Genomic DNA, 24,427 nt, shown 5'->3' with positions numbered 1-24,427 from the left:
TATTTAGCAAAGTATTGTAAACAAGAATTGCATACATGTGTTACTGACAGTCACTGGTGTTACCCACATGGGTAACTGGAGGGTAACACCAGTGACGGTAACACCAGTGACAACTCTCAAGGAAAATTAAATTTACAAAATGGCTGCTACAGGGAATCAAACCACATGTTGTCATTCATGGTATACTCACTAAATTATGTATATGAATCCATTTGTAATCTTTTTTTTTTACTTTCCAAAGAATAAAATAGGTCATACCAGTGACGAGTCAGAGTGAAAGAGTCAGTGGTCTTACCATGTGTCTGTCTTCATTGATCTTCAGGAAGAAAGTAAATAGATGTCCTGTGATGTCATCAGTCTGATTTTTTATGTCAAAATAATAGTCTTTTCTAATGAGGTAACACCAGTGACATGACTCCATGAGACATACATTTTTATAATTTTATTTGTAATATTTAATTGGCATTTTGTATTTTTATCTAATGCATATAATATATTTGATAGTTATGTAAATATTATTGCAATTTAACTCAGGCCCAGGGGCCCAAGGGGTCAGGGGGCCCTAAAGCCCAAGCCTTTGCATGGAATCATTGCCTCAATATAATCAAATCAGGATGTAGGCTATGAATCTGATTGAATTTAGTATTGGCCATCCCCAAAATGCACCAGAATACAGGAAATCACATCAAACAAATAAAAAAAATTCTGGGGGAGGTTCCCCAAACCCCCCCTCCCACATATAATTAGTGGGGGGCCCTTAATACATCTGGGCCCAGGGGCCCGAAAGTTTATAATCCGCACATGATTTAACTGAATAAAAAACATGTTTTTGACTTAAAAATATTGCCCTCTGCCTTTGTACTTGACAGTTGGGACGGGCATTTTTGTGGTGCCTGGGAATTCATAAAATTGTTTAAAAACAAATACTGTTATAATGATGGCTCAAAAAGGTGTAATTGTTCAGGAAACATATTATTTTACTTTAAAATATAAATAAATTGCAACAGTAATATGTTTTTAAAATGTTATAGTCCTCTAAAGTCAGGGGACAGAAAAGTGTGCGTTTCTGTAGAATGGCCCTTGATTTGATTAATACACTAGGCCTATATCATTTTCTTTTTGTCTATTTAAACCACCATCATTTTGATTGCTGACAATTGTTTTATTTTGTTTTACTTTTTTTAATCCCATTATTATTGATGTTATTATTGTTGTTTATTATTTTGTTTATTTTTACTATTTTGTTTATTTTAAAGCACTTTGGATAAACTCTGTTGGGCATTAAGTGACCTGACTTGACCAAACCTGCCTCTTCAGTCAATGACGTCGCTCAGTCTCGCGCTTGACACCTTTACTCGGAATCCCTCGTCTAGTTCTACTCCACTAGCTTCACTCTCGTTGTACCTGAGCTGACTGAGTGGTCTCGTCGCGTCGCCTCTGTCAAGTTTGAAGCCTTTAAAAACTTCGCCCTGAAGTTACCAGGACTTTTCACATTACCACAAAGGTAAGTTTTATTTTCTTAACGTCAACACTAGAGGTATTTTGGTAAGGTTAACAGCGTTCTTTGTATCGATAGCTATCTTAAATGAGCTTGGTACCTAAGCGGCTAGCTAACGCTAACGTTAACTTTCGAGCTAGCACTACGGTTAACGCTAACGACCACGTAAATTACTCTAATCATATCACTTTTATTCGATTTATTGTTGTCAAAAACAATGTTTACGAATTGTTTCCGACAATTCGTAGGGTAGCTTCTAGTACCATAACGTTAACGTTAGCTGACTCAAAGTCTGTCATTTGGAAATTATTGAAACGTAGCATCTAGAACTAGTTAGAATACATTGCTCGCAAACGTTACGTTGTCTTGGAATGAAGTTAGCAAGTTAGAAGATGGCAGCTAACGTGGCCAACTAACAGGTCTAGCCATTATCTAGCCTACTTTAACTAGACATGTACTTTGTGTGACATTCATTATCACTTTTATTCGACGTATGTAAACAACGTATATTAACTATGCCCCACAGTTGTTCAGGTAGTAGTATAGTTGACTCGTGAAGTCTGACATTTGGAAACTATCAATAGTTTATGCTAAAACGCCGAAAGGCCAGGGCCACAACGCAAAACCGCAAACGAAATGAAGGCGTTAACGTTAACGCCTCTCCATAGAGAAACAACTGGCCAACGCGGCGTTTGACAGTATGCCTTGAACTAGGACGTTAACGTTACATGACTTAAGGCCGGCTAGATGTTGCCAACATGCCTGTAATATGAACCTCCATAGGCATATGGGTAATGAACAACAGGGTGATATAACACAAAAATCTACCCTGAATCCAATGCTATCACATATTTTCTAACTTTATGGTGGCGGAAAAATAATAGACTTATCTAGAAAATCTCAACCTATCAACATACTGGCCCAATTCTTTTCTGATTATAATGTTACAGCAAACAAACTTATTTCTAAGTGTGCCCCTAATATTTGTGTCGAGTACATGTCATGTTAGTTAACCTAAAGGTACTACTTGGTCACACAGATGAGAGGTTGTGCCGCATTTTGTTAATTTAACATAATTGTGTTGCATTGTAATGTTATAGCAGTGGTCACGGTTTCACACAATTTTCTTTATTCACAACAGAAAGCAATAGTCTTTTTAAAGACTTCCTCCATCTCCACCTTCCCTTGTGCTGCGACAGTCTTTTCCAAAGAAATACTGCATCTCAAGACTCCCATTTCCCATCCTGTCTTCCCTTGCTGTGCTGCAGACTTTTCAGGTATGTCATTTTTATTATTTTTACTGCTAGACCAGCTATGCTGCTTGCTTACACTTTTTTGGTTACACAAACATATAAATTGTGTTTTTATTGACGTTGAAGAAAAATAGCTACTTCACTGATTTGGTGTAGACAAGTTATGGAGGCAATGTGACAGACAGAACTAGCAAGCTAGTTAAACTAGTTGACTTGCAGGTTGCTTGTCTTGATGGCAGAATACCTACCATATCAGCATTGACAACTACAAATGTGTCCAAACTTTTTCTTTTTATTAAAAGTAACCATCATATCACATAACCATAACAATCAACCATCACATAATCTAATGTTCAGCTGCCTACAAAATCTGCTCCTGCTCTGCATAATATACTGCTGTGCTGAATTTTGTATTTTCTTTGCTCACTTCACTTAATTCATCCTACATCACTAAAATCGACCTGTTGCTGAAATTGATAGAACCGAGAAAGCAACAATGTTGCCGTGTGTGTTGCTGCTTATTTTTGGAAGTGTGTAACGTGTGTTTTTTCCCTTTGTTTGCCTTTTAGGCTTGTTCCAGACCAGCCCTGTCAGAGTGGTGTCTGCGTGTCACTTGTGACGCTGCCTGTCATCGTCTGCACACCCTGCACTACACTGCACTGCACTCATATACAACAGAACCCACTAACGCCTACCTGCAAACATATCTACGACAAGAACCAAACACTTGCTGAGAACATATCTGACTGCACATACTATACTCTGAACCCTTTTGATTGAAACCACCTTTGATATTGAAACCGCCTTAAAGATTGAAACCGCCTTTGATATTGAAACCGCCTTTGATATTGAAACCGCCTTTGAAACTGAAACCGCCTTTGAGATTGAAACCGCCTTTGATATTGAAACCGCCTTTGAAACTGAAACCGCCTTTGAAACTGAATCCTTTTCTGAATACTACTGAATACTTATTTACTATACTCTGTACCATTTTGAGACTGAAACCTAAACCTCCTTTGAACTCTGAACCATTTTGAGACTGAAACCGCCTTTGAACTCTGAACCATTTTGAGACTGAAACCCCCTTTGAATCATATTCTGAACCATTTTGAAACTGAATCCTTTTCTAAATACTACTTTGAATGATATTGAAACTCTGAACCAACAGAACATAACATACAAACATATTTCCTACAAGAACTGACCACTTTCTGACAGCACGTACTCTGAACTATATAAAGATTCTGAACCATACTGAGAACTACCTGTGAACTATTCACATACAGACCTATTACTGTGAGCTATACAAACCTGTGAAACGTTTATATATTTCAATAATACCTGTCAAAGTTGTCTTTGCTGTTATACCTACTTTTAGACCTGGGCTGTGCTGCAAGACTGAATCTGGACTTTGAGATTCCATCCTAGTTCTGTATAAACCTGATCATCTCAAGAGCTTCCTCTCATTCTTCATCAGTGTCATCAAGTGTTACCTCTAGCCATTCCAGTGCCATATTTGCCACTGATAAACAAAATACGCATTAAGATAAAATTGAGGATAATTTCAGAATTTAATCAATAATTAAACTAAAGTAAATATTGTGTGTGAAGGTGAAAATTGTCATTTTGTACTTTTGACAGCCAGCTTGTTATTTATTGGGTGTCATACATATTCTAATCATTTTGTTTTAATTCTTTGCTTAGCAACATTTCATTTTTGGGCCCACTATTTATTGTAATAAACCACTGAAATAAATACTAGTGTTTGGATATTGAGTTAATTAACATTCAATCTCATCTAACTGTTTTTGTATACTCAGATTAAGTTGATTAAGTAACCTGTGAGTAGAACAGTCAGTGCTATTGTATAATCTGATAAACAATAATTTGTACAACCCATATTAGACTTAACTAAACTTGACCAGTAGACTATATTAAGCGAAGATTGTAGCATTTTGAAACATGCCAAGGAAAGGCCGTCGCTCAGAGGCTCAAAAGAGACGTTGGCGTAAGTTGGACCTCTCTGAAGTTGAACCACATCAGTCTTCATTAGACCAGAGTGACTTGAATGAGAGAGAACAGGTGAATGAGGTAACTAGTGTTTTCCGCATGAACATGGAGCAGAGAGCCATCACATGTGTTCAAGCAACTCATAGCCAACGTGATGTAAGGTATGGGAACAACAGTAACAAGCAGTGCACCTGCAATTCCCTGGTATTTCTGGCAACTCTCCATTACAGAACTGAGCTCAACAGTGATGATCTTGACTACGTTTTGCAAAAAGGTAACTTGATGTACAGTGAAGCACTGGTAAGGTTGAGCGCGAGAGGCAATGAAGCACCCGACCACTTGGCTTTTGATGAATTACCTGATAGTGTTGAGATCTATGGACAGATGTATCATATTGAAAAGTGCCCGTCACGGTTTGGTTATCTGAGGCAAGATGGACCTGATGGTGTGGACTTCCTACAGCTCTCTGAAAGACTGCATTGTTTGTCAAATGATGTAAAGTTTGCACTGCTAACTGTAGGTAGCTCAACAATAGCTTTGTTTAGAGATGATGATAAATATGGAGTTTTTGATCCACATTCAAGAACACCTCATGGATTTCCAGCAAACAATGGCACTGCTGTGATGTTGACCTTTGTCAGCTTGAGTAACGTGATTGATCATCTGCTTGCATTCTGGACATTACTTGAATCATCTGATGAATGGGTTTATGAGTTAATGCCAGTGTTATTTACATCTGAGTGTAATAATGAACAAGGAAGCCACACTGACAATGTGCAACCTGCTCAGACTGCAGAGTTCCCAGCTCCAGCCATTTCTGAGAATTCACTTACTAAACATAGTAAGGATCGCAGGCGCAGAAAAGTTGCCAAAGCACAAAAGGATATATCCTGTAGTGAGAACAACAGAATCAGACAGCGAAAATATTATGAACAGAATAGAATAAAAAAGAAATCGTACCTCAGAGACCGTTACATGAATGAGAGTTTTAGATTGAAGAAACAGGCTTACATGCAGAAACATTATGCAAATGATCCAACCTATCGTTCAAGAAAGAAGTTGACCATAAAACATAACTATGCAAATGATCCGACCTATCGTTCAAGACAGAAGTTGACCATGAAACATCACTATGCAAATGATCCGACCTATCGTTCAAGAAAGAAGTTGACCATAAAACATCACTATGCAAATAATCCAACCTATCGTTCAACACAGAAGTTGACCATAAAACATCACTATGCAAATGATCCAACATACAGGCAGAAAAAAAAGGAAACCTTCACTGACAGATACAGAAATGACCCTTTATTCAGGCATTATCGTTCTCTACAAAAAAAGAAGAATGCAGGTGTGGGCCTAAATAACAGTTTTCAGAGAATTATTCACAAAATGCGTTGTGCTTTACATATACAGCGTAAATATCGGAATCTTACACGCCTGTCTGGACATCAATCAGAGCATGAGGTTGAACAACAGTCAACACCAACAGAAGGCACCATTTTGCATGATGCCATTGCATCTTTTCGAATGGATGTACAGAACGGCCCTACTTTTGTTTGCACAGTGTGTCACAGAGCTTTGTTTTATAATCAGGTAAAAGAGTGCAATCATGAATGTTATAAAAAGAATCGAGCCATGGTTGATCAATGCTTAACAGGCAAATATGTGCATACATGCAGCGAGCAGTGCAGTGCACTTGAATCATGTTGTGCACCAGATGAAAAAACAGAGTGGATTTGTTACAGCTGTGATGAAAACTTGAAGATGGGGAAAATGCCGGCCATTGCTGTAAACAATATGTTAGAGCTATCACCAATTCCTCCAGAGCTCAGTAATCTTAATATACTTGAAAGGCACATCATAGCACGGTACATACCATTTGCAAAAATAATCAGTCTTCCTAAAGGCCAGCAGAAATTAATACATGGTGGAATTGTCTGTGTAGCTTCAGAGATTGAGGCAACGGTCAACGCTTTGCCTAGACCCAGCAGCCAGTCACAGCTTTTGAAAGTGAAGTTGAAAAGAAGAATGAACTATACAGGGCATTACCAGTTCCAAACTGTAGACATGACCAAAGTATTATGTGCCTTATCAAAACTGAAAGAGATGCATTCAGAGTACAAGGACATAACCATAACTAATGAAACACAAGCTTTTGGGGATGTAATAAATAGCTTGGCAGATGAAAACGATGTCAGTGCTGCAGGGGAGGTTGATCTAATGGAGACTGATGCAGTGGATGAGTTTGACATTACTGACCCAGGACATTCAGAAATAAATAGTGAAGGCAATCAGCCTAATAATGAAACCCATGAGTTACATGATAACCAAGATTCACTTGACACTGAGCAGGACACAAGTCAGCAAAATGGTGGATGCTCTATAGATTCATGCTTACAGCCAGCTGATATTGCACAGGAAATGATAACATTTGGTGAAGGTATATTCACTGTGGCACCAGCTGAAGGAAACAGACCAGTGAGTTTTTTCAGAGTTCCTAAACTAGAGGCAATGGCTTTCCCTGTGCAGTTCCCCACTGGAATGAACACTTTGGATGAAACACAAAGACCAATGAAATTATCGCCAAGCAGATATTTCAATGCACGTCTCTTTTGTGTTGACAATCGATTTGCTCTCGACTCCAATTATATTTTTTTCGCACAATTTATCACAGAAATGCATTTGGCAAAGTCTTCTATGTCTATTCAACTGCGTAAAGGAAAACCTATGACCAGAGATGGACGCAAAATCACTGCAAGAATGCTCAGAGACAAACGTGAAGTGGAAAAACTGGTACACAACAGAGATGCCACTCGATTCATGCAGCCTTTGAGAGGAACACCTGCCTACTGGGAAAAAACCCTCAGAGACCTCTTTGCAATGCTTCGCCAGCTGGGTACCCCAACATTCTTCTGCACATTTAGTGCTGCTGAAATGAGATGGCCAGAGGTCATACAAACAATAAAAGCACAGCAAGGAGAGCAGGCTGACTTTTCTGAACTCGACTGGGCATCAAAATGTGAGATTTTACGTAGCAACCCTGTCACCACTATGCGCATGTTTGACAAGCGTGTTGATGCACTTCTCAGACACCTACTTTTGTCACCAGCACAGCCCATCGGTGAGGTCATTGACTACTTTTTTCGAGTGGAGTATCAAGCTAGAGGTTCGCCTCATATACATATGTTGGTTTGGTGTAACAACGCACCTGTATTTGAGGAGGACCCAGATGAGAAAGTGTGTAAATTTGTGGACAAGTACATAACATGTCAGCTGCCTGACCCAAATACAGACCCTGAGCTTTTCAAAATAGTGACAGAGGTGCAAACCCACAGCAAAAGGCACTCCAAGTCATGTAAGAAAGGAAATAAGCACTGTCGGTTTGGATTTCCGAAACAGCCTGTCGAGAGCACATTTATAACACGCCCAATGCCAGCAGAGCTCATGGACGAATCTGACGATGAATCTGATCATGACCGCTCTTCCATGTCTCCTGAAGACGCCAAAACTAAGCTGAGGCCTTTATGGGAATTGCTGAATAATCCAACGACATCATTTGAAAGCATCCCACAGCTACTTGCCCAATGCAACTTAAGCTATGAGGAATACCTAAACTGTGTCAGTTCATTAACAACATCCAGTGTGCTAGTAATGAAGCGCCAACCAAAGGACTGCTGGATTAATGGCTATAATGAACATTTGTTAAGGGCCTGGAATGCAAACATTGATATTCAGTTCATCCTGAACCCTTATTCCTGTCTGATGTACATCTTGTCATACATTTCCAAAGCTGAACATGAGATGAGTGAGTATTTGAAAAGAGTTGTCACTGATACTTCTCAATCCAATACCTCTGACTGTGAGGAAATGAAACAAATCATGCAAGCATACTCCAAAAACAGAGAGGTTAGTGTTCAAGAGGCTGTTGCACGAGTCTGTAGCTTGAAACTGAAGTCTTGCTCTCGAAACGTGATATTTATACCCACTGATGACAATGCTTTGAAAATGAGCGTCCCTTTAAGGTACCTGAATGACAGAATCCCTGATTCAGAGAATGTTTGGATGTCCGGAATGGCAGACAAATACAAAAACAGACCAGATACACCAGAGTTTGCGACAATGTTTATGGCAGAGTTTGCTTCCACTTATAGAGTTGTGTATGGAAGGCAGAAACAAGGAAAAAAGGTTTTGCCACTTCAAAATGAAATGGGCTTCATTCAGAAGCGAACGAAAGGAAAGCCTGCCATTATCAGATACGCCCGATTTTCTGAGCAAAAAGCTCCAGAGAAATTCTATGGCACATTGCTCAAACTGTACCTCCCTTATCGTTCAGATTCACAGCTGAAACCCAGAGGTTTTCCAACATATGAGTCATTTTACACATTGGGTTCTATACGTCTTCCTGGAAGAGACTATAATGAGAGAGTAGTTTCTGTTGTCAAGGAGAACAGGTCACAATTTGAAAAGAACAGTGATGCAATAGAGAAAGCTATTGAGAACATAGAAGAAAATGGACCTATGGAGGATGCATGGACAACACTTGCACCTGAGACAGAGCTTCTTCGGCTTGAGTGCATTTCTGAGCGTGAGGAAATAAATCCAGACGAAATGAATGAACGGGATGACATTCCTGAATATAGCTCAAGTACCACAGACAGAGGAAATGCAGCACCAATGTTTGAGGCTCCTCAAATAGACCCTACTGTAGTCCGTAACATGTATCAAAATCTTAATCAAACGCAGGCATCTATATTCTATACAGTGCGTAAGTGGTGCATGAGACGAGTGTGTGCACAGAGTGCCGATCAGTTTTTTTACTTTGTCACTGGTGGAGCTGGAACTGGCAAATCTCACCTTATCAAATGCATCTACACAGAGGCATCAAAGACACTCCGCAAGTTACCCCGCATCACAGAGGAAAGAGACATGTCCATGCCCACTGTCCTTCTCACAGCATTTACCGGCACAGCAGCTTTTAACATATCTGGCAAGACACTGCATTCAGTCCTGAAACTGCCAAGAAGCCTTAAACCACCTTACCAGTGCCTTGGAAACCGTCTAGATGAAGTGAGAGCAACCTTGTCCAATGTTGAAATAATTGTCATTGATGAAGTGTCCATGATATCAAAATCACTCTTTGCATATGTCAATTGGAGACTGCAAGAAATCAAAGGCAGCAAGAAACCCTTTGGCGGAGTCTCAATCCTGGCCTGTGGTGATTTCAACCAGATAAGTCCCCCTGGTAAAGCCAAACCTCTCTGTGTGTTTGAGGATCATGTTCTTGATATCTGGAAGGATCGATTCCAAGTAGTCACTCTCACAGAAATCATGCGCCAGAAAGATGATGTGCCATTTGCTGAGCTGCTCAACAGGATAAGGGTGAAACGTAAAGGAGAGGCATTATCTGAAGCAGACAGAGCTCTACTTGGCCAGGCCATATGTCAAGCTGATGACTGTCCCAAAGACATTCTGCATGTTTTTGCTACTAATAAACAAGTAAACCAACACAATGCAAACACAATATCTGCTCTATACTCTGAACTGGTCAACATTGATGCACATGACTATAAGAAAGATCTACGAACTGGTCGGATGGAAAGGCAGAGAGCACCTTTTGAAGGACGTAAAGGGGATTTACCAGACAGACTACAAGTTGCTAACGGTGCACGTGTGATGCTCATGAGAAACATAGATGTGGAAGATGGACTGGTGAATGGTTCATTTGGAAAGATTGGTAAAATTGTTTATCACGACCAAGATGGCAGATCACTTGTAAAAATGCTTGGTGTTGAATTGGACAGTCCCAATGCAGGGCAAAGACATCGCAATAAAGGACCAGAAGGACCGGACAATTTGGTGTACATTGAAAGAGTAGAGGAACCTCTTAGTAAAAAGGGTGTGGTTCGTCACCAATTTCCAATGACTCTAGCCTTTGGTTGTACCATACACAAATGTCAAGGCATGACGACCGTTTCTGCAGTGGTCTCGTTGGAGCGCATATTTGAACCTGGTATGGCATACGTTGCTCTCAGCAGAACGACCTCACTACATGGTCTACGCATAGTTGATTTTGATGAAAACCAAATATATGCTGATCCAGAAGTCACAGTTTCCGTGGACAGTATGCAAAAAGTTGACTTTGGAAACGCCATGCCCCTTCTTCACTGCCTCCCCACTCTGAGATCACCATCTTTAACACTGGTCCATCACAACACTGAAGGACTGTCAGCCCACATCGATGACGTGAAGAGACATCATGAACTGTGCCTCGCAGATATTTTGTGCTTTACTGAAACACACCTTTTTGGCACATTTGTCCCAGAAAATATCCAGTTGGAGAACTATCAAATGTATAAGTGCAATAGACATGTGTCATACACTACTCTTTCACATTTTGCACAGAAAAATGGTGGGGGAGTTGCTATGTTTGTAAAAAGCCATGTTCTAGCCCATCACGTGCCATACATACAGGGTGTGACTGATCTCGAATTCCTGGTATTGAAAGTTGTTGCTCCAGTTCCACTATTAATTGCAGTGATTTACAGACCGCCGGATTACAACACAAACCTATTTTTGCCAAATCTCTGCCATCTACTGGAGTCTTTACATGTTATTGCTGATAGTCCAGTTATAGTTTGTGGGGATTTTAATGAGGACATGTTGACCAATGGAAGGAAGCCAATCTATGAGTTGTTCCAGTCAAAAGGATTCACAAATCTCATTACTACCTCCACCACTGAGAAGAACACATTGTTGGATAACATCTTCATCTCTGATCCTCAGCACTGTGCCCATTCAGGTGTTCCACAAACATATTACAGTTATCATGATCCTGTTTTCTCTATTCTTCATTAATTTAAATACATCAGCTAATTTTACATTCCTCCAATCCATTATATCAGCTTCAGAATTAGGTTAGACACAATGTATGAAATACTGATGTGCATGGTGTGTCAAGAAGTATGATAACATTCATTAATTTGTCAGATGCATTTGTCCAAAGCGACTTATAGCAATAGAATAACATTTAAGCTATTAACATTGAAGCATTTAAACATTTAAGATACAGAGCTATAACTACAACACTATAATAACATTTAAGCTATTAACATTCAATAATTGTAACATTTAAACTTTTAAACAGCAGTTATAACTACAGCATTAAAACAAAATTTAAACTACAATGAAGAGAAGACTACGGTGTGTGAGGTTGTCAAAAGCACAAGGACAGGAGGTATTCATGGAAGAGTTGTGCCTTTATAGTGGAGCTGACAAATACAGATCAACATTAAACAAGTTACACAAAGTATATTATGCAGAGTTAACTAAAATAAAATAAATTTGAATATTGATTGCTAGATTGATTGTTCTTTGGCCAAAACATACTGCCATGATTTTAATTGATAGTCAAGCTCAATAAAGCCTTTTTACTTGCAAATATCTTGAGTGTCTCAGACTCACTACTAAAGATTGATTGTTAGACATTACTAATATGTCTAGCAAATAGTTTAACCTTTTAAACTATCCACCTATTTAACTGTTCAGTCATTCCAACTATATTAAACCTCATCTACCTATTTCAGTCATTCCAACTATATTAAACATCATCTACATAGCAAATAATTTAACCTTTTAAACTGTCCACCTATTTAACTGTTCAGTCATTCCAACTATATTAAACCTCATCTACCTATTTCAGTCATTCCAACTATATTAAACCTCATCTACCTAGCAAATAATTTAACCATTTAAACTATCCACCTATTTAACTCTTCAGTCATTCCAATTATATTAAACCTCATCTACCTAGTAACCAATATAGCAACCACCTCAAGTACCCTAGCAACAGCCTAGCAACCACTTCCACAGTTACAACCTAGCAACCAATATAGCAACCAATGAGTTTAACCTAGCAACCAGCATAGCAACCAAGTCAAAAACCCTAGTAACAGCCTAGCAACCACTTCCAAAGTTACAACCTAGTAACCAACATAGCAACCAATGAGTTTAACCTAGCAACCAGCATAGCAGCCACCACAACTAACTTAGCAACATCATAGCAACCACCAAAACTACCCTAGCAACAGCCTAGCAACCACCTGAAGTACCCTAGCAACAGCATAGCAACCACCATAAATACCCTAGCAACAGCCTAGCAACCATGTCAAATACCCTAGCAACAGCCTAGCAACCACTTCCACAGTTACAACCTAGCAACCAACAAGTTTAACCTAGCAACCAGCATAGCAACCATCACAACTAACCTAGCAACCACCTCAAATACCCTAGCAACAGCCTAGCAACCATGACAAATACCCTAGCAACAGCCAAGCAACCACCACAACTTCAACCTAGCAACCAACAGGATTACCTAAGCAACCAGCATAGCAACCACTTAATTTGGCATAACAACCAACATATGTACCCTAGCAACACTATTGCAACTATATCTGCATTATTTGTTTTTACTCTGTATGATATCTTCCATCATATTTTTTGCATTTTCATGCACTGTATTTCCTTCAGGAAATGCTTTTCTAGTTACAGTGCATGAAAATGCACTGTACTGTTCTTCCTAGGCATTTTATTACAGTGCATGAAAATGCACTGTACTGTTATTCCAAGGCATTTTATTATTACAGTGCATGAAAATGCACTGTACTGTTATTCCAAGGCATTTTATTATTACAGTGCATGAAAATGCACTGTACTGTTCTTCCTAGGCTTCTTCTTATTACAGTGCATGAAAATGCACTGTACTGTTATTCCAAGGCATTTTATTACAGTGCATGAAAATGCACTGTACTGTTATTCCAAGGCATTTTATTATTATTATTATTATTACAGTGCATGAAAATGCACTGTACTGTTATTCCAAGGCATTTTATTATTACAGTGCATGAAAATGCACTGTACTGTTATTCCAAGGCATTTTATTACAGTGCATGAAAATGCACTGTACTGTTATTCCAAGGCATTTTATTATTATTACAGTGCATGAAAATGCACTGTACTGTTATTCCAAGGCATTTTATTATTACAGTGCATGAAAATGCACTGTACTGTTATTCCAAGGCATTTTATTACAGTGCATGAAAATGCACTGTACTGTTATTCCAAGGCATTTTATTATTATTATTATTATTACAGTGCATGAAAATGCACTGTACTGTTATTCCAAGGCATTTTATTACAGTGCATGAAAATGCACTGTACTGTTATTCCAAGGCTTTTTCTTCTTATTCTTCTGATTATTCTTCTTCTTCTAACGCAGTTAATGCAGCTTCAACCGTTTAACGTAGAAACTTCATTCAAACATTGCCGCGTAGGTCTTAATTAGGACATGTGGGCTTTGTATTTTTCATCTTTGTAACTTTTATACTTTTTAAACTATTAATTAAAAACTATCAAAATTTCCCCATTGACTTAACATTAGATTATGACATCACAATACGGCCGTTAAGCAATTAGAATCCTATGGCAGGTGTTCGGGCCACCTGCATCAACTGCCATTCTCAGGCTTTAAGCATACAAACTGGCCCTATTAAGACTACACATCCTGTTCAACTGCTTCCTCTGCCGAAAACTGTTTCAAAATAAAAGTCCTCACTACAATATTTCACTGTTAAACAATTTAACCCTTTAAACTACTGAACTTTTTAACTGTTCAGCCATTGTAACTGTTACTTGTCATCAACTATGACTCTTACCCACTGTAGCTAGTTAGCATGGTTAGCATAGTTAGCATGTTAGCATGTTAGCATGCTAGTTAGCATTTTTTGCAAAACTGCTAAAAATGATTAGCTAAGTTAGCTAAGTCACATGGTTAGCATAGTTAGCATGCTAACATGTTAGCATGCTAGTTAGCATTTTTTGCAAAACTGCTAAAAATGATTAGCTAAGTTAGCTAAGTCACATGGTTAGCATAGTTAGCATGCTAACATGTTAGCATGCTAGTTAGCATTTTTTGCAAAACTGCTAAAAATGATTAGCTAAGTTAGCTAAGTCACATGGTTAGCATAGTTAGCATGCTAGCATGTTAGCATGCTAGTTAGCATTTTTTACAAAACTACTAAAAATGATTAGCTAAGTTAGCTAAGTCACATGGTTAGCATAGTTAGCATGCTAACATGTTAGCATGCTAGTTAGCATTTTTTGCAAAACTGCTAAAAATGATTAGCTAAGTTAGCTAAGTCACATGGTTAGCATAGTTAGCATGCTAACATGTTAGCATGCTAGTTAGCATTTTTTGCAAAACTGCTAAAAATGATTAGCTAAGTTAGCTAAGTCACATGGTTAGCATAGTTAGCATGCTAACATGTTAGCATGCTAGTTAGCATTTTTTATAAAACTGCTAAAAATGATTAGCAAAGTTAGCTAAGTCACATGGTTAACATAATTAGCATAGTTATCATAACTAATACAAATTATTAGCTAGGTTAGCTAAGTCATATGGTTAGCATAGTTAACATTTTAATATTGTTAGCATGCTAGTTAGCGTAGTTACTTGGTTAGCATTATTATCTTTAACATAGTTAGCATAACTACTAGCAAACATTGGAGCCATTCCAACTGTTAGTTATCATCAACTATCTGCCTAAATAATTTAACCATTTCAATTATCAACCTATTTAACTGTTCAGTCATTCCAACTATAGTAAACCTTATCTACCAAGCAAATAATTTAACCATATGAACTCATCATATTTTTGCATTTTCATGCACTGTATTTCCTTCAGGAAATGCTTTTCTAGTTATTATTATTATTATTCTTCTTCTAACGCAGCTAATGCAGCTTCAACCGTTTAACGTAGAAACTTCATTCAAACTATGTTACGTAGGTCTTACTTAGGACATGTGAGCTTTGTATTTTTCAACTTTGTAACTTTTATACTTTTTAAACTATTAATTAAAAACTAATCAAAATTTCCCCATTGACTTAACATTATGATTATGACATCACAATATGGCCTTTAAGCAATTAGAATCCTATGGCAGGTGTTCGGGCCACCTGTTTCAACTGCCAGTTTCAGGCTTTAAGCATACAAACTGGCCCTATTAAGACTACACATCCTGTTCAACTGCTTCCTCTGCCAAAAACTGTTTCAAAATAAAAGTCCTCACTACAATATTTCACTGTTAAACAATATAACCCTTTAAACTACTGACCTTTTTAACTGTTCAGCCATTGTAACTGTTACTTGTCATCAACTATGACTCCTACCCACTGTAGCTAGTTAGCATGGTTAGCATAGTTAGCATGTTAGCATGCTAGCATGTTAGCATGCTAGTTAGCATTTTTTGCAAAACTGCTACAAATGATTAGCTAAGTTAGCTAAGTCACATGGTTAGCATAGTTAGCATGCTAGCATGTTAGCATGTTAGTTAGCATTTTTTGCAAAACTGCTACAAATGATTAGCTAAGTTAGCTAAGTCACATGGTTAGCATATTTAGCATGCTAGCATGTTAGCATGCTAGTTAGCATTTTTTACAAAACTGCTACAAATGATTAGCTAAGTTAGCTAAGTCACATGGTTAGCATAGTTAGCATGCTAGCATGTTAGCATGCTAGTTAGCATTTTTTGCAAAACTGCTAAAAATGATTAGCTAAGTTAGCTAAGTCACGTGGTTAGCATAGTTAGCATGCTAACATGTTAGCATGCTAGTTAGCATTTTTTACAAAACTGCTAAAAATGATCAGCTAAGTTAGCTAAGTCACATGGTTAGCATAGTTAGCATGCTAGCATGTTAGCATGCTAGTTAGCATTTTTAACATAACTGCTAAAAATGATTAGCTAAGTTAGCAAAGTCACATAGTTAGCATAGTTAGCATGCTAGCATGTTAGCATAACTGCTAAAAATGATTAGCGAAGTTAGCTAAGTCATATGGTTAGCATAGTTAACATTTTAACATTGTTAGCATGCTAGTTAGCATAGTAACTTGGTTAACATTATTATCTTTGTTAACATAGTTAGCATAACTGCTAGCAAAAATTGGAGCCATTCCAACTGTTAGTTATCGTCAACTATCTGCCTAAATAATTTAACCATTTCAATTATCAACCTATTTAACTGTTCAGTCATTCCAACTATATTAAACCTTATCTACCAAGCAAATAATTTAACCATATGAACTCATCATATTTTTGCATTTTCATGCACTGTATTTCCTTCAGGAAATGCTTTTCTAGTTATTATTATTCTTCTTCTAACGCACTTAATGCAGCTTCAACCGTTTAACGTAGAAACTTCATTCAAACTATGTTACGTAGGTCTTACTTAGGACATGTGAGCTTTGTATTTTTCAACTTTGTAACTTTTATACTTTTTAAACTATTAATTAAAAACTAATCAAAATTTCCCCATTGACTTAACATTATGATTATGACATCACAATACGGCCGTTAAGCAATTAGAATCCTATGGCAGGTGTTCGGGCCACCTGTTTCAACTGCCAGTCTCAGGCTTTAAGCATACAAACTGGCCCTATTAAGACTACACATCCTGTTCAACTGCTTCCTCTGCCAAAAACTGTTTCAAAATAAAAGTCCTCACTACAATATTTCACTGTTAAACAATTTAACCCTTTAAACTACTGAACTTTTTAACTGTTCAGCCATTGTAACTGTTACTTGTCATCAACTATGACTCCTACCCACTGTAGCTAGTTAGCATGGTTAGCATAGTTAGCATGTTAGCATGTTAGCATGCTAACATGTTAGCATGCTAGTTAGCATTTTTTGCAAAACTGCTAAAAATGATTAGCTAAGTTAGCTAAGTCACATGGTTAGCATAGTTAGCATGCTAGCATGTTAGCATGCTAGTTAGCATTTTTTACAAAATTGCTAAAAATGATTAGCTAAGTTAGCTAAGTCACATGGTTAGCATAGTTAGCATGCTAGCATGTTAGCATGTTAGTTAGCATTTTTTACAAAACTGCTAAAAATGATTAGCTAAGTTAGCTAAGTCACATGGTTAGCATAGTTAGCATGCTAACATGTTAGCATGCTAGTTAGCATTTTTTACAAAACTGCTAAAAATGATTAGCTAAGTTAGCTAAGTCACATGGTTAGCATAGTTAGCATGCTAACATGTTAGCATGCTAGTTAGCATTTTTAGCAAAACTGTTAAAAATGATTAGCTAAGTTAGCTAAGTAAAATGGTTAGCATAGTTAGCATGCTAGCATGTTAACATGTTAGTTAGCATAGTTAGCAAAACTGCTAAAAATGATTAGCTAGATTAGCTAAGTCACATGGTTAACATAGTTAGCATGTTAGTATTGCTAACTACTAAAAATGCATTAGCTAAGTTAACTAAGTTAAGTATTATCCACCTATTTAACCGTTCAATCATTCCAACTATATTAAACCTTATCTACCAAGCAAATCATTTAACCATATAAACTATCCACCTATTTAACTGTTCAGTCACTCCAACTATATTAAACCTCATCTACCTAGCAACCAATATAGTTTGTTTTTACTCTGTATGATATTTTACATCATATTTTTTGCATTTTCATGCACTGTATTTCCTTCAGGAAATGCTTTTCTAGTTATTATTATTCTTCTTCTAACGCAGCTAATGCAGCTTCAACCGTTTAACGTAGAAACTTCATTCAAACTATGTTACGTAGGTCTTACTTAGGACATGTGAGCTTTGTATTTTTCAACTTTGTAACTTTTATACTTTTTAAACTATTAATTAAAAACTAATCAAAATTTCCCCATTGACTTAACATTATGATTATGACATCACAATACGGCCGTTAAGCAATTAGAATCCTATGGCAGGTGTTCGGGCCAGCTGCATCAACTGCCAGTCTCAGGCTTTAAGCATACAAACTGGCCCTATTAAGACTACACATCCTGTCCAACTGCTTCCTCTGCCAAAAACTGTTTCAAAATAAAAGTCCTCACTACAATATTTCACTGTTAAACAATTTAACCCTTTAAACTACTGAACTTTTTAACTGTTCAGCCATTGTAACTGTTACTTGTCATCAACTATGACTCCTACCCACTGTAGCTAGTTAGCATGGTTAGCATAGTTAGCATGTTAGCATGCTAGCATGTTAGCATGCTAGTTAGCATTTTTTGCAAAACTGCTAAAAATGATTAGCTAAGTTAGCTAAGTCACATGGTTAGCATAGTTAGCATGCTAGCATGTTAGCATGCTAGTTAGCATTTTTTGCAAAACTACTAAAAATGATTAGCTAAGTTAGCTAAGTCACATGGTTAGCATAGTTAGCATGCTAGCATGTTAGCATGCTAGTTAGCATTTTTTGCAAAACTACTAAAAATGATTAGCTAAGTTAGCTAAGTCACATGGTTAGCATAGTTAGCATGCTAGCATGTTAGCATGCTAGTTAGCATGCTAGTTAGCATTTTTAGCAAAACTGTTAAAAATGATTAGCTAAGTTAGCTAAGTCACATGGTTAGCATAGTTAGCATGCTAACATGTTAACATGCTAGTTAGCATTTTTAGCAAAACTACTAAAAATTATTAGCTAAGTTAACTAAGTAACATGGTTAACATAGTTAGCATGTTAGCATTGCTAACATGCTAGTTAGCATAACTACTAAAAATGAAAACATTAGCTAAGTTAACTAAGTTAAGTATTATCCACCTATTTAACCGTTCTATCATTCCAACTATATTAAACCTTATGTACCAAGCAAATCATTTAACCATATAAACTATCCACCTATTTCACTGTTCAGTCACTCCAACTATATTAAACCTCATCTACCTAGCAACCAATATAGTTTGTTTTTACTCTGTATGATATTTTACATCATATTTTTTGCATTTTCATGCACTGTATTTCCTTCAGGAAATGCTTTTCTAGTTATTATTCTTCTTCTTCTAACGCAGTTAATGCAGCTTCAACCGTTTAACGTAGAAACTTCATTCAAACTGCGTTGCGTAGGTCTTACTTATGACATGTGGGCTTTGTATTTTTCATCTTTGTAACTTTTATACTTTTTAAACTATTAATTAAAAACTACTCAAAATTTCCCCATAGACTTAACATGGGCTGATGACATCACAATGGACTAATTAACTTGATTTGCACCTGGTATCATCTTCCAGCTGCTCATCTAGGCCCCATCAAAGAATCAGTTCAACTGATTGCACCTGTATCAACTGCTTTCTACTGAACTAGACCAACTCTCTCTGTCTCTCCATTCTACAAGGATATAAGACACATTTCATCCAACTTTCTATCCATTCATCCTCTTCAAACCATTCACTCATCCACCCATTAAACTATTCATCAACATCCATTAAACAATCTGCCTATCAACATCCATTCAACTTTCTGTCTATCAACATCCATTACACTATCTACATTTAACTTTTAAACTATATACTCTGTCTGAGGCTTTAAGCATACAATAAATATGGCTCTATTAAGACTGCCGTTAAGCAATTAGAATCCTAGGCCAGGTGGCCAGGCCACCAGCATCAACTGCCAGTCTCAGGCTTTAAGCATACAAACTGGCCCTATTAAGACTACACATCCTGTTCAACTGCTTCCTCTGCCAAAAACTGTTTCAAAATAAAAGTCCTCACTACAATATTTCACTGTTAAACAATTTAACCATTTAAACTACTGAACTTTTTAACTGTTCAGCCATAGACCTCTGAAGTTCGCCTACAAAAAAGCTGCCATCTTTGACATCTGGTATCTGGCGATTTTTCCTATGGGAAAATAACATGGGGATTTTGAATAATCGCACCTGTTACAGTCTCGTGGTGATGAAAAAGTCTGAAATGCAGACGTTTTCCTGAACACACTTTTGTCCTCTGCCTTCGAGTGGATACTGTGATCTCCGGTAAGTGAAGGCGGCACACTTAGATTTTTGCTACTCCAGAGCTAACTTGCAATGCAATTTGCCATAGGTAGTTAGCTTCAATTAACAACCGGATCTCCTTATATGGGCAAAGATGGCCGTTTTGGATCTTTTTTGTAGGCGAACTACAGAGGTCTATTGTAACTGTTACTTGTCATCAACTATGACTCCTACCCACTGTAGCTAGTTAGCTAAGTTAGCTAAGTAACTTGGTTAGCATAGTTAGCATGCTAGCATGTTAACATGCTAGTTAGCATTTTTAGCAAAACTGCTAAAAATGATTAGCTAAGTTAGCTAAGTCACATGGTTAGCATAGTTAGCATGCTAGCATGTTAGCATGCTAGTTAGCATTTTTAGCAAAACTGCTAAAAATGATCAGCTAAGTTCACTAAGTCACATGGTTAGCATAGTTAGCATGCTAGCATGTTAGCATGCTAGTTAGCATTTTTAACAAAACTGCTAAAAATGATTAGCTAAGTTAGCTAAGTCACATGGTTAGCATAGTTAGCATGCTAACATGTTACTATGCTAGTTAGCATTTTTAGCAAAACTATTAAAAATGATTAGCTAAGTTAAGTAAGTTAACTAAGTTAAGTAAAAATGATTAGCTAAGTAACATGGTTAACATAGTTAGCATGTTAGCATTGCTAACATGCTAGTTAGCATAACTACTAAAAATGAAAACATTAGCTAAGTTAACTAAGTTAAGTATTATCCACCTATTTAACCGTTCAATCATTCCAACTATATTAAACCTTATCTACCAAGCAAATCATTTAACCATATAAACTATCCACCTATTTAACTGTTCAGTCACTCCAACTATATTAAACCTCATCTACCTAGCAACCAATATAGTTTGTTTTTACTCTGTATGATATTTTACATCATATTTTTTGCATTTTCATGCACTGTATTTCCTTCAGGAAATGCTTTTCTAGTTATTACAGTGCATGAAAATGCACTGTACTGTTCTTCCTAGGCATTTTATTCTTATTACAGTGCATGAAAATGCACTGTACTGTTATTCCAAGGCATTTTATTATTACAGTGCATGAAAATGCACTGTACTGTTCTTCCTAGGCTTCTTCTTATTCTTCTTCTTCTTCTAACGCATTTAATGCAGCTTCAACCGTTTAACGTAGAAACTTCATTCAAACTTTGTTACGTAGGTCTTACTTGGGATAAGAGTGCTATGTATTTTTCATCTTTGTAACTTTTATACTTTTTAAACTATTAATTAAAAACTATCAAAATTTCCCCATTGACTTAACATTGCCCTTTATGACATCACAGCAATTAGAATCCTGTGGCAGGTGTTCGGGCCACCTGGATCAACTGCCACTTTCAGGCTTTAAGCATACAAACTGGCCCTATTAAGACTACACATCCTGTTCAACTGCTTCCTCTGCCAAAAACTGTTTCAAAATAAAAGTCCTCACTACAATATTTCACTGTTAAACAATTTAACCCTTTAAACTACTGAACTTTTTAACTGTTCAGCCATTGTAACTGTTACTTGTCATCAACTATGACTCCTACCCACTGTAGCTAGTTAGCATGGTTAACATAGTTAGCATGCTAGCATGTTAGCATGCTAGCATGTTAACATGCTAGTTAGCATTTTTTACAAAACTGCTAAAAATGATTAGCTAAGTTAGCTAAGTCACATGGTTAGCATAGTTAGCATGCTAGCATGCTAGTTAGCATTTTTTGCAAAACTGCTAAAAATGATTAGCTAAGTTAGCTAAGTCACATGGTTAGCATAGTTAGCATGCTAGCATGTTAGCATGCTAGTTAGCATTTTTTGCAAAACTGCTAAAAATGATTAGCTAAGTTAGCTAAGTCACATGGTTAGCATAGTTAGCATGCTAGCATGTTAGCATGCTAGTTAGCATTTTTTGCAAAACTGCTAAAAATGATTAGCTAAGTTAGCTAAGTCACATGGTTAGCATAGTTAGCATGCTAGCATGTTAGCATGCTAGTTAGCATTTTTTGCAAAACTGCTAAAAATGATTAGCTAAGTTAGCTAAGTCACATGGTTAGCATAGTTAGCATGCTAGCATGTTAGCATGCTAGTTAGCATTTTTTGCAAAACTGCTAAAAATGATTAGCTAAGTTAGCTAAGTCACATGGTTAGCATAGTTAGCATACTAGCATGTTAGCATGCTAGTTAGCATTTTTTGCAAAACTGCTAAAAATGATTAGCTAAGTTAGCTAAGTCACATGGTTAGCATAGTTAGCATACTAGCATGTTAGCATGCTAGTTAGCATTTTTAGCAAAACTGTTAAAAATGATTAGCTAAGTTAGCTAAGTAACATGATTAACATAGTTAGCATGCTAGCATATTAGCATGCTAGTTAGCATAGTAACTTGGTTAACATTATTATCTTTGTTAACATAGTTAGCATAACTACTAGCAAACATTAGAGCCATTCCAACTGTCAGTTATCGTCAACTATCTACCTAAATAATTTAACCATTTAAACTATCCACCTATTGAACTGTTCAGTCATTCCAACTATATTAAACCTCATCTACTTAGCAACCAATATAGTTTGTTTTTACTCTGTATGATATTTTACATCATATTTTTTGCATTTTCATGCACTGTATTTCCTTCAGGAAATGCTTTTTTCTAGTTATTATTATTATTCTTCTTCTAACGCACTTAATGCAGCTTCAACCGTTTAACGTAGAAACTTCATTCAAACTATGTTACGTAGGTCTTACTTAGGACATGTGAGCTTTGTATTTTTCAACTTTGTAACTTTTATACTTTTTAAACTATTAATTAAAAACTAATCAAAATTTCCCCATTGACTTAACATTAAGATTATGACATCACAATACGGCCGTTAAGCAATTAGAATCCTATGGCAGGTGTTCGGGCCACCTGTTTCAACTGCCAGTCTCAGGCTTTAAGCATACAAACTGGCCCTATTAAGACTACACATCCTGTCCAACTGCTTCCTCTGCCAAAAACCGTTTCAAAATAAAAGTCCTCACTACAATATTTCACTGTTAAACAATTTAACCCTTTAAACTACTGAACTTTTTAACTGTTCAGCCATTGTAACTGTTACTTGTCATCAACTATGACTCCTACCCACTGTAGCTAGTTAGCATGGTTAGCATAGTTAGCATGTTAGCATGCTAGCATGTTAGCATGCTAGTTAGCATTTTTTGCAAAACTGCTAAAAATGATTAGCTAAGTTAGCTAAGTCACATGGTTAGCATAGTTAGCATGCTAGCATGTTAGCATGCTAGTTAGCATTTTTTACAAAATTGCTAAAAATGATTAGCTAAGTTAGCTAAGTCACATGGTTAGCATAGTTAGCATGCTAGCATGTTAGCATGCTAGTTAGCATTTTTTACAAAACTGCTAAAAATGATTAGCTAAGTTAGCTAAGTCACATGGTTAGCATAGTTAGCATGCTAGCATGTTAGCATGCTAGTTAGCATTTTTTGCAAAACTGCTAAAAATGATTAGCTAAGTTAGCTAAGTCACATGGTTAGCATAGTTAGCATGCTAGCATGTTAACATGCTAGTTAGCATTTTTTGCAAAACTACTAAAAATGATTAGCTAAGTTAGCTAAGTCACATGGTTAGCATAGTTAGCATGCTAGCATGTTAGCATGCTAGTTAGCATTTTTTACAAAACTCCTAAAAATGATTAGCTAAGTTAGCTAAGTCACATAGTTAGCATGCTAGCATGTTAGCATGCTAGTTATCATTTTTTGCAAAACTACTAAAAATGATTAGCTAGGTAAGCTAAGTCTCATGGTTAGCATATTTA

At 36.9% G+C, this 24,427-nt stretch overlaps 1 long non-coding RNA gene across 1 annotated transcript; it reads left to right on the top strand.

Annotated features, from left to right (window-relative positions):
* Positions 1-1,892: 1,892 nt before the first annotated feature.
* Positions 1,893-4,104, top strand: LOC143112724 (uncharacterized). The gene is made up of 2 exons (XR_012984784.1): positions 1,893-2,775; positions 3,321-4,104. It is a non-coding gene; the product is annotated as an uncharacterized LOC143112724 (long non-coding RNA).
* The last annotated feature ends 20,323 nt before the right edge of the window (positions 4,105-24,427 follow it).

The sequence above is a fragment of the Alosa pseudoharengus genome, unplaced genomic scaffold, assembly GCF_046254945.1.
Source record: "Alosa pseudoharengus isolate Yale_2024_CS ecotype anadromous, Long Island Sound unplaced genomic scaffold, YU_APseudo_1.1 YU_APseudo_1.1_scf_8, whole genome shotgun sequence".
Classification (NCBI taxonomy): Eukaryota; Metazoa; Chordata; class Actinopteri; order Clupeiformes; family Clupeidae; genus Alosa; species Alosa pseudoharengus.
Note: the sequence above shows the minus strand (reverse complement) of the source record. Positions and strands in the feature narration are given on the sequence as shown.